The following is a 9,132-nucleotide window of genomic DNA, read 5'->3' on the forward strand; positions in this document are numbered from 1 at the left end:
GATTAATGAATACAAGACCTTCCTCTCTGCTTATTTGATCAGAACTTGCTCATCTATTTTGAAGATGTCTTGGTTGCTGGTCCTGCCAGAGTAATGAATTCTTTTAGACAGCGATCAGGAGAACAAATGTCATTTTCTCGGTGATTTCCTTGGAAAGATCGATAAAAACATAGATAAATTAGTAGGTTCATGCATACATAAAGGAGTTACATATGCTATTTCTGTTTGATTACTGCAGGTGATAAAAATGGTCACCCCATCTTTTTATGTTCAGACGTAAGCATCTGTCTTTATTCAAAACAATCCGCTTTTATGTGCTTTCATTTATTGACCTAGGGGCAGGAGGCCCAAGTGCTAACTCAGCAAATAATTTCGAAAGAAACGATTTATTGTCTTTTGTTGCCTCTATGTGCAGAAAGCAGGAATTAATAAAGACAGAACTATCAGAGTCATTCATTGAAAAAAGAGGGGATATATTAATTGGGAGCTCATGGCCCCGGAATACAGGAAACTGAAGGGAAAAAGCAGCAGCAACAGCATTTATTCCAGTGGGTAAATCATCAGACACCAATCCCTTCAAAACCTAGTATCATCACTGGGAGTAAAACCAATCAACATACTCGGGTGTAACGGTGTCCTGCATCACCCCTTGACCCAGGTACCAGGTGTTTCAGTTCCGCCAACGGTCAGCTAAATTGGTCAACAGACTCTGCGTCATGGGACCACTTTCAAAGTCATGGATTCTGCGAACGCGCTGTACAACACCATACTGACGGTTGATCCTGTCTGGGAAATAGGCTATGGAACGGTCAAGACTGGCGTATAGCACATAACTGAGGTTCATACTCCCAGCTGTGACCAGTCTAATCCTCCACCAAGGACAAGTCCACCAGATCACGGGGTTATCCCCAAAGTCAAATTATCCTCGGGAGTGGGGCCGAAAATTGGCAGGGCCATAGGTTGGAGTCAAACGAGCCGGTACTGGAGGAATCAGGCTTAGCTTATCTAGAGCCCAGGCTTGCAACAACATCGGGCAACCTCGATGGTGAACATCGAAGTTGGTGACATGAAGGGCAATATCCCTAATCCAACACATGGTCTCCCCCATGATCATCATAAAGACGGTGCGACAGTACACCTGCATATCACGGACAATGGTCAAAAGTCGAAAATCTCCAACTCCAGGTTGGCGGTTCTTCATGGCATACATATTCAACAGCAGGAAACAACAAGCCCGAACCCAAGAAGGGTTCGCATCCATGGATAGAACTCTGGTTAAGAAAGGTTCTAAGGGAAGGCCTTGATTCGGGTCTATTCCATCAAGAAGGTAAACCGGGCATAGAGCTGAGACCTCGGTCAAATCATATCTAGGGCCTGGGGGCAAAGCGGGAGTCTCATTTTGTTCAGGGTGATGACCCATCACGGCACACATCTCCTCGTAGGTCAGAGTTACTTCAGAATCTTCAAATCGGAAAACCATGGTGTTAGGGTTGAAGTACATGATGAGCTAGGACAAGAAACTATGGTCAAGCATCAAGTCTTTGAAGTATTTCAGCCAGGCTAGTTGGTTCATGGGGTGAATCTGACACAGGTCATCAGGAATGGATTGAACAAATGATGAAACTTGGTTTCTGAAAGCCATGAAGGGAAGGGATTATTGAAGAAAAAGAATGTTTTGAATGCTGGGGGATAAAGAGAACGAAGAGGGAAACTTCTATTTATAGGAGTGGAAAGGCTTCAGGGAATGCGACGCTATCACCATCTGGCATGGTACTTACTGTCGATGGTGGTTGGATGGGCATTTATGGGTAGACCACTCCGGTAGTTGGGCATTTATGCCTGCATTAATAAGATGGACAGCTCTTACAATAGGATGGTTGAGCATTTATGTCCGCATTAACCAAGCCGGACCACTCCTGCAAATGAGTGGGACATATCCTTTTTCTTTCTGTGGTTTTTTGTTTAGTTCTCGTTTTATTGCTTTTTGTCCTTTGTAAAGTAAGGTAGATGGGCATTCATGCCCGCATTAACCAAGTGGACTGCCCTGGCAGGTAAGTATTACGTTTCATTTTTGTTTTTGATTAATTCTTATTTTATTTTCTTTTTTGCAATAAATTGGTTGAGCATTTACGCCTGCATTAACGAGAAGGACCACTCTTGCAAGTAAGTGGGGTACTTCCATTTTGTGTTTTTGTGTTTTGTTTATGCAGGAATAAAGTGAAGTCTCAAAAATTGTAAATAATAAACATGTAAGTAACACTGTAATAAAAGAAAAGAAGTAATATTGTAATAAAGGAAATGTAAATAATATTGTAAAATAAATGTAAAAACACTGAAAATGTGCTCCGAGGAGCTACAAAATGTCACAAAAATGCAATCAAAAATGGAGAGGACTGGCTAACGTCGCCTCCGACTGGGACCCGCTGCCGCCTGCAAGAGGATGGTGGAGGTGTCGGAGCATCGTCAGATGAAGAGCCATCATCATCATCATCATCCTCCTCAGAGAAGTCCAAAGGAATCCCCTCCACCTCCAGTCTAGTTCGGAGCCTATCAACCTCCATCTGGAGACGAGCAACAGCACCGGACTGATGAGACTGATGTCTCCATAGCCTGCCAATCTCTAAATCTTGTGGAAATAAAAAAAGAGGAGAGGAGAAAGGTAAGAGGAGTATACAACGCAAAAAGCAAAGAGTAAGAGAATCATACCCTCTCGTGGAGCTCTGGGTACAGCCTGGCAATGTAAGACCGGGCGAAGCAGAACCGCTGGTACAGCTCTTGATATCTCTGAGCAGGCACCTGCAAACGCAGAAAGGCATTCAATAAAAGTCCTCGAGGTAAATATCTCTGACCTAGTAAATTTATTTTTCTACTTATGTGTGTGGCATGCTCAGGATCTAGCTGTAGCTGTGGCGGAGCCTGCCTGAGGTCAGCTAGAATAGCGATGGCCGGTCCGAGGCCCAGAGTGGGGTCCAGAGCAACCTCCATGCCCGGAGGGAAGGGGACATCTGTGAACCCCTCCCCCAAATATCATGGCATATGAATGCATGTGACTAAGGGCAGAAATGCACGTGAATGTATGAGTCGCCACCTTGTTTAATTATTTTAGGGTAAACTAGGAAAAAACCCTAAGTGACTCCAATTTTAATTAACCTAATTGCTAGATTAACTAACCCAATGTTTAAGGCATGATCTACGCACTCGAGGTGGATCCTGAGACTATGTCATGCTGATAAACTAACCAATGAATGAATGCTTTGCAGGGTAAAATGAAATAATTGGATCCATGAAAATGTTTATGTGATTTCGACTTGCCGCTCGGGGTTAAATCCCTAACGTGCCTACGTACTTCCGTTTGAATGGAAGATCAAAGTCAACATAGTTCGGTAGGCCTTCTTTGAAGGGCTTTGAATGGGTATGCTTTATGCATGAGTGTGTGTATGCTTTGTGCATTTTGTTTAGGCATTCTGCCTGAAAATTGATTTTTAGGCATTTGATGACAAAAATGTTGATTTTAATGGCTTTTAGCCAAAAAGATTTATTTAGGCAATTGTTGCCAAAAATTGATGTGATTTAGGCAATTTATTGCCAAAAATTGGTTATGAGAGCCAGTGGCTGTCTGAAGGAGCAAATTTTGAGGATGGGCAGAGGAGGAAACCCCGCCGTTGGTTTTTTTCTTTGAAATGAAATGATCAAATGCATGGATTTATGTTTGCAACTTAAAGATGTTTTTGCCTCTTAATGAGGGCTTGAAAAGAAATTTTGCCTCTTAGAGGACTTGAAAAAGATGTTTTCCCCTTAATGAGGGCCTGAAAAGAGATTTTGCCTCTTAGAGGACTTGAAAAGATGTTTTGCCTCTTAATGAGGGCTTGAAGATGTTTTGCCTCTTAGAGGACTTGAAAAGATGTTTTGCCTCTTAATGAGGGCTTGAAAAGAGATTTTGCCTCTTAGAGGACTTGAAAAGATGTTTTGCCTCTTAATGAGGGCTTGAAAAGAGATTTTGCCTCTTAATGAGGGCTTGAAAAGAGATTTTGCCTCTTAGAGGATTTGAAAAGATATTTTGCCTCTTAATGAGGGCTTGAAAAGATGTTTTGCCTCTTAGAGGACTTGAAAAGATGTTTTGCCTCTTAATGAGGGCTTGAAAAGAGATTTGTTTTATTTTTGTTTTTTTTTTCTTTGAGAACCAAGGGTCCATCTAAAGTCGAAATGATCAAATGGCTTGGTTTTGGATGAAAAAAAAAGGTTGGCTATTGGTTAGGGTTTCACCCTAGGTTTTATGTAGAAAAAAGGTTAACCATTAACCGGGTTCTACCCTGAGTTTGTGTAAAAGAGATTGACGATGGTTGGGTTTCACCCTGGGTTATGTATATTTTTTTTTTAACACTTGCTCCTGAATCCGACTTGGAGGATTTTGCCCCCTGCTTGAGAGAATTGATGCCCTTATTAGCTGAAATAGAATTTCTTCTTAATAAAAGACTAAAAATTCCGTGATTACTTCTGTGATGGGAGAATGGTGAAGGTTCTTATCACTTCTTGCCCCCAGAATGGTGCTGACCATGGAATACTTCAAAACATTGGTGTTGCACTTGTCCAATCGATTGAGGAATCAAAGAGAACAAAGCCACTTATATGACTCGAGGAAACAGACAATGTGGATGACATCGCTCGTCTGAAAGGATTGAAGAAACGATGGTCCGAGTGGAGACGAGGTATTAAAGAATTACCTCTCAACGATTATGTTTGACATTTTTTAAGGGTTGTTTTGGAAACCCCAGGGATTGAATTGACATTTTCCTCTCTCTCTTTTTTTTCGAGGAATGACTCAAAGAGTGACGCTTTCAAAACAAACTTTTGAGAATGACTCGATTTTTGTAACTCGTTGTGGAATGACCACCGGTGATGGAGACTTGATTTTAGAGACTCATAGGAGACTCAATTTAGAGACTCAAATTTTTCTTGTAGTGAATTTTGACTCGAAGGAACTCGGTGATTCCTGGAAAAAATGATTTATATACTCCCAAGGAGACCTTTGAAAGGGATTTTTTTTTTTTTTTAAGGACATACTTTGCTGTTTATCCTACAAAAATGGACTCTCTAAAAGAATTCATGAAAGCACTTTTTTTTTTTTTTTGCCTTAACTTTTGCCTAGTAGCTGCCCTTTCGGGTTTTCGACTCTAGCAGGCTCTTTGCCCTAACTTTTGCCTAGACCGCCCTTTCGGGTTTTCAGCCTAGCGGGCTCAATTCTTGTCTGAAGCCGTCCTTTCGGGTTTTCAGCTCCAGCTTTTATTTTTCTTTTCTTCTCTTTTATTTTATTTTTTTTATTTTATATTGGCAAAGAGAATATGCTATTTATGATGCAAACTTATGTTTGTGACCGTGCCTTTGCGGTTGCCTACGTATCTCCAAGAACTCTTCGGGGGATGGGGAGAATCAGGTCTTTCGTAGTTCCTTCCGGGATGCGAACTTCGTGCTCGGCTGGTGCGGAATTCATCTCCGACTTGATGTTAGTGCGGAATTCCTTTCCGTCTTGGTGCGGATTTTATTTCCGACTTGTTGTTGGGGCAAAAGTCAATTTCGACTTAATGCTGATTGTGGAATTTATTTCCGATTTGATTTCTTCGGGATTTCTTCCCGGCTTGATGTGTTTGCGGGATTCCTTCCCGACTTGATGTTGATGCAGAATTCATTTCTGACTTGATTTCTTTGCGGGATTCCTTCCCGGCTTGATGTCTTTGTAGGAGTCCTTCCCGACTTGATGTCTTTACGGGATTTATTCCCGACTTGATGTTGATGCAGAATTCATTTCTGACTTGATTTCTTCGCGGGATTCCTTCCCAGCTTGATGTCTTTGCGGGATTCCTTCCCGACTGGATGTTTTTGCAGGATTCCTTCCCGACTTGATGTCGATGCAGAATTCGTTTCTGACTTGATTTCTTCGCGGGATTCCTTCCCGGCTTGATGTCTTTGCGGGATTCCTTTCCGACTTGATGTTGATGCAGAATTCATTTCTGGCTTGATTTTTTTTTTTTTGCGGGTTTCCTTCCCGGCTTGATGTCTTTGCGGGATTCCTTCCCGACTGGATGTTTTTGCGGGATTCCTTCCCGACTGGATGTTTTTGCGGGATTCCTTCCCGACTTGATGTCGATGCAGAATTCGTTTCTGACTTGATTTCTTCGTGGGATTCCTTCCCAGCTTGATGTCTTTGCGGGATTCCTTCCCGACTTGATGTCTTTACGGGATTCATTCCCGACTTTGATGATGTTGAATCAACTTATTGACTCGAGCTCGTATGATAGTGATGACCCTAGGCGAATCTGACTTTGTTGTTGTAGTGGTTTTACCACTGGTTGACTGAAATATGACTTGTATTCATCACAAAGAGTTTTGAATACCCACATTGTGGTGGTAACTTGAGTGGCTTGAGTGTTGAAGAAGCTTTTATGCTTTGAGTTTGTGGCTTCGCCATGTTTGAATTCTTGAGGTTAATTTGATTCCTTTTCTTGAACTTTATCTTCCTCTGAATTTGAAACTTATTTCCTCAATGGTTCTCCTCTCCATAAGGAATTTTGAGGAGACTCTTCCTTTTCTTGTTTTGAGAAATAGTCCTTGTTTATAAGGACACTTGTACTTGTGCCATGCTTGGCGCTTGATTTTCAAGGTGTTTGTTGTCATCCAATTTGTGGAAATGACTGCTTCTTTTAACTTGCTTTTTCAAAATGTGAGCAGTTGACCCATTTTTGACAACTTGATTTCCTGTAGCTTTGTCCTTGATTTCTTTCTTTTGTGCAGAAGTTCCTTTTGACCCATTTTTTCCTTTTGCTTGTTTGCTTCCTTTTGACCAGGGGTTCCTTTTTGTCCCGTTTTTCCTTTTGCTTGCTTAGAAGCAGCCTCTCCATAAAGAATTTCGAGGCAACTTGATTCTGAGATGACTTGAGTGGTGTATGGATAGCATTGCGACTTCGTGCAGACCCAACCCAATTCCAAACATAACTTCTTTATTCTGTTGCTTTTAAGCTCAAAATTCAGACAACTCTCTGTCGGAGCATCTTCCACTCCTGGGTTTTCGGAGAAACCATTCTGGCCCTAACCCCTTCAATCGGCTTTACCTCGGTACTGTTTGAAGTCTTGCGTACCCTTTGCTGGATCCTTTCCATGATTACCCTTCAAAACTTCCCCTTTGATGGTGCTTCTTAGGATGCCCCCAGCTTTGATTGATGCAGAGCAAATGAATGCATTTTTCTTTGCCAATTTTTATTATCTTTTTTATCATCATTTTTTTTTTAATTTTCGATTTCTTTTTTTTTTTTTTTGTGCTTTCACAGGAAAAGATAGGGAAAGAGTATAAACATGATTGGAACGTAAACTGATCACTTTTTATTGATAAGACAAAATTTGTGTACAAGAGACACTTAGATTTACAAATGAAAACTTGAATGGAAATGAAAATGAAAAGAAAAACTAGACCCTAAAAGATAGACTCTAGGTGGACTGTGATGGACTAGGATTGGATTGACTGTAGTGACTTTGTTCTTCTCGATGCTTAAATCGATCAGACAGGTTGTTGTTGGTCTTGAACGATTCCTTTGTTCTTTTGGAGGTTTGATCTCAACCTTCTCAGACACAAACTTCATTCATTTCTAAGAAAAGTTCGAAAGGATCGAACGATTCTTGTTCAGCAATTTTTTTTTTTTGCATTAATCCCATGGTTAGGCAAGGGATTGTTGATGTTCAGCTTGCTCGTGGGGATGATGGACCCATTGTCAACCAAGTCTTGTAGACGGTTTTTTAAAGTCCAGCATGATTCTGCTTCTTGTATGAGTCTTCTTTGAGTTAACCCAACTGGATTAAGTCTTCCACCTTAGTTGCAGTCGCAATGAGCGATTGGAACGTAGGTAAGTACTGTGTTTGAAGCTATGACTGGTAGACAGGCAGTAAATTCTTGATTATTATGTCAACTTGTTCCTGTTCAGAGGGTCGATTGATCATTTGAGCAGCTTTGGCTCTCCACCTCGAAAGGAACAAGGAGAAGGGCTCATTGTTCTTTTGTTTAGTAGTTTCCAGCTCCCTCCGGGTAACATCCACTTCGATATTATAATGGTACTGCGTGTTGAAAGCATTGCATATGTCCTCCCAATTCTTCATTTTGGAACGGTCCAAGCTTACAAACCATCTTAATGCAGCACCAGTCAAAGATTGCTAAAACAACTGAGCAAGGAGCTCGCTGTTCAGGCCAAACGGGTTGAGGGCACCCACATACATTTTCAGGTGCGTTTTGGGACAAGCGGTTCCATCAAACTTGTCCATATTAGGCATTTTGAACTTCGTAGGTAGTCTTGCTTCGGGGAACAAGGACAAGGAGTCCATGTCCACCACTTTCTTGTGTGTCTTAAGGGCAGTAACAGACCTTTCCAGCAGTTCTAGTTTTTCTCTCATTTTCTGAGCTTCCAGCTCAGAAGCAGTTCTGGAGGGCATGTCGTCCAGGTTAAGGGTAGGGTTTGTCAGTTCTGCAGCAGGTCCCTGATTGGAGGCAGAAGGTTCACTTCCCCCAGCGGAAACCCCATTTCCATTACCACCACCTAGTTCGGCTATTAGGGCAGTCCTTTGGGCGGCCAATGCCTCATTCATTCTAGCCTCCATTCTGGCCTCCAGTTGTTCGATGAGGTTTTGGATGTCAGTGAGTGATGCCATTGGTGCAGTCGGGGTTGTTGGACTTGTGGGTGAGAGCTCAGTTGGTGTTTTGGGTACAGGTGGTCTTTGGAGGGGTACCTGTAAAAGGACATAGTCAAAATGATTAGACTATCCTATATAAGGTGTTTTTCATAGGGTATGTGAGATAGTGTGAGGTAGGGTAGTGTAAGGGTAAGGTATTTGGACTTGACCCTTGTGATGTGGCGTGGTATGACCAAACAATGTAGGGTAGCGTTGGTAGGGTAGGACACCTAGGATAGGACCCAATGGGATGTGATATGTAAGGTAGAGTGCATAGGGTTGGACACCTCGACTTTTCGAAAGGCCCTAAGTTCTCAAAGAATTTTTTTTTTTTGGGCCTTAGGGGCCAAAATGTGAATTTTTGGGCCTCTGAGGCCAACATGTGAATTTTTGGGCCTTTGAGGCCAACATGTGAGTTTTTGAGCC

This window comes from Jatropha curcas, chromosome 2 (assembly GCF_041381405.1).
Source record: "Jatropha curcas cultivar XTBG-Jc1 chromosome 2, XTBG_Jcur_1.0, whole genome shotgun sequence".
In the NCBI taxonomy this organism is placed as follows: Eukaryota; Viridiplantae; Streptophyta; class Magnoliopsida; order Malpighiales; family Euphorbiaceae; genus Jatropha; species Jatropha curcas.